Raw genomic sequence first — 3,185 nt, 5'->3', positions numbered from 1 at the left:
GGGGGGGGACGTACACGATAGCACTGATTGTGCACGATGTGGGGGGACGCACGTGATGGTGTCGGCTATGTGCACAATGTGGGGGGATGTACATGAGCCAGGAGTGATTATGATGATATTGATGTTTGTCTATGTAATTATGCATATCTAGATTTATGAAATGAAAGCTCATGAATGTGATATATGGTTGACATATATGTGAAATTTGACACATTGTACTTTTAGAATTTTTGTGAGTTTTATGTTGATTTTGTTAGTTTAGTTAGATGGCTTTTTGTTGAGTGAGGGAAAATGTTTCTCTTGTTGCTCTCTTTTCGTTGCAGCGAAATTCATGCTCGCTGCAACAAGAAACTCTCGGGTTTGGAAGGGTAGACTGGTCGAAAACTCGCTGCAGCGAAAATCTTTCTGTTTTGTCTCCTATCTTGTCCAATTGCTGCCTTATTTTTCACTTCTTGCTACCATATCTGAGCATGGACTTCCAACATTTAGGACAAAATGAGTTAAGTTTAAAATGAGGGGTTTTTAATATGAATGGAACTAAATTACATTGTTTTGAAACAAGTGCATCATGATTTTAAATTCTCCCTTGTTGTTGTTGCTTGTTCCCTTCCTTGTTCACTCACTAGGTTTATACTCACTATTTTCAAATTCATATTTTCAAATCACGAGGCAGCCGGTAACTAGGACGAGGTGTCCTTGTAGACCTGTGTCCATCTTTTGGTAGGTGTCTCAGCATTCGGTAGCTATATATTCATCCGAGTCACTCCTCTGGAAGTCGAGTGTTATTTTGTTTTTTATAGACGAACTTAATGTAAATTATGAGAATACATGTTGTAGACATTGTATGTAAATTTTTAAGAAGTAATGCCAGTACGAGTTGGCAATGCATATCACTATTTTGATTCAAAATTATGAAATATGACTTAGTGATATTAGATGGAATTATAAGTAAGATAAATAATAGGCTTACTTGGGTTTAGTGGATTACGTCCATTGGACCCTTGCGCCGGTCATGGCCCGAAATTTGGGTCGTGACAGTTAGGCTCCTCAGCAAGTTTTTTTAAAATCCCACATTTTATACTCGCCGTGTATGATTGGTAATTCCTTCTCAAAGATGTTTGTGCATTCCTGAAACACTTAGTCTCTTATTTGCTCCTTAACATCCCGAGCATATCGTCCTATAGATATGCACTTTCTCTTAAAGATATATAAATACATACTTGTCCATTCAATCCCCAATTCATCGTCATAGGTTTCTAGTGTGCCACACAATTGGCCTTGTGTTGTTACTAACCCTTTTCATTTAGCTGAGTCAAGACAAGAATTACAAATTCTCATAACGATATTCTGGTTAAACCCATTTACTATACCACCTTTGTAATCCTTCATTCACACTTTCATCACTTGGTATTGACATCCCTTACCCATATCTCATATATTCATCTAACTCTTTACTCACTTTTTCCTTAGCCTTTAACAAGGCTTAATCTCTCATCTCCTTTATTTCTTAGGATTTTACTTTGGTCAACATATTATTGATCCTAATATTTCACATGGCATCTTATCTCAATGTAGCCATCTCAAGAAACTTTCAACTGCTCTTTCAATTATATGGCCATATACAAGGCAATAAAGAAACTTTTCAATTCATTCATGTAAACATTCTTCGAAACATTTAAAACTCCCAAATAACAAAACTCAACGACTAATGACCATATTTCATCTTGTAAGCTCATTATCGTGCCACTCCCATCTTGCTCATGCATCCTAGACATGAGTTGTCCCTAGCACTGCGGCACTAGACAATCAATGCTGCAGCATCGCGGCTGTTGGACATGGGATAGTTTTAACACTACAGCCCTAAAGAGTTAGTGTTGTAGCACTGTGGCTGCTAGAAATTTCTTCCATGAATAAGTTCTTCCATCTTTAAAGTTACTACAGGTATCATGCTCATCCATTTTGGCTCTCCTTTAGGCCTATCCCACAATTTTCATGACCAGGTGTATCTTTTCTTTTGTTTATCATATGCACTAAGCCGAGTCAATATTTTTCAAACTCATTTTATCCTTTAACACTTATCTTCAACAAATAAGTCTCACCTTAGGACAATCTTGCCATATTGTGTAGCAAATTCTCAATATATAATACCTCACACAAAATTATTCACCATTTATGACATTCCACAATTCCTTAACATTCACAACTAATTGTCCTTCTTGTCTTGTAACTCAAATAGTTTTGTTGATTTTCAGTACAAATGACCATGAAAATAGTTCATCTTTCTCCATGCTCTACATTCACAATCTTTATTAAATCAAGGATTCATGTGAGACCTTGACCCCTATTGACCCGTAATTGGCAGTAGACGCGATAACACGAACTAGGGGTAATTTCATCATTTCTCTTGGTGAGCCCCTAAAAGTAGTTTTCTAATGTTATTAAAATCCAAGTAGGCCTAAGGAATAGTTTGGGATAAAATATTCCGCATGCGAGAAAATAATAATAAAATAATAATATTTTTATCGAAGAAGAATTTACGGGATAAAAAATGATTCGGAAGTCAATTGAGGCATAATAAGGTATTTTGGGTGCCAAGGAGACAAGAAGAGGCAAGAGAAAATTTTTAGAATAAAATATTATTTTATTAATAAAATAATATTAAAATATTAATATTTTATTTAGTGTCAAAATTTTTTGTGAAGAAGGAGTATATGGTCAATCTAAGTGGGGGAGAAGAAGAATCAGAGAATTTTGGAGAAAAATGATGCTAATGGGGCCGCGTGTCTTTATTAAGTAAAGATAGCGCAGGTAAATAAATATTTTAAATATTATGGGAACACCGCGTTGGAATACAAACTTCATACTTTGTTTGTACATGTGTAGAAGAAGGTAATAGAAGGAAATTGGAGTTAAATGAGTGTTGGGAGGACTAAATTAAAATGGAAGGAAACAAAAAGGGTAAAACGGTCATTTTGCATCTCAAGTTAAAATTTTTAAGTTTTCATGAACCCAAGCATTTCTAGACCCTTATGGTCCTTGTCTTAGTGTCAAAGAAATAAAAGGATTGTATAAAAGCAATGGATAAACTTAAGCCATAAAAATCTAAGTTTCTAGGATGTTCTTCAAATTTTCAACACTTCTTCTTCTTCTCCTTCCTCTCCCACGTTCTCTCACCCCCCCCCCCC

This window comes from Theobroma cacao, chromosome 3 (genome assembly GCF_000208745.1).
Source record: "Theobroma cacao cultivar B97-61/B2 chromosome 3, Criollo_cocoa_genome_V2, whole genome shotgun sequence".
NCBI lineage: Eukaryota > Viridiplantae > Streptophyta > Magnoliopsida > Malvales > Malvaceae > Theobroma > Theobroma cacao.
The sequence above is the reverse complement of the archived record's forward strand: the minus strand, read 5'-3'. Positions refer to the sequence as shown.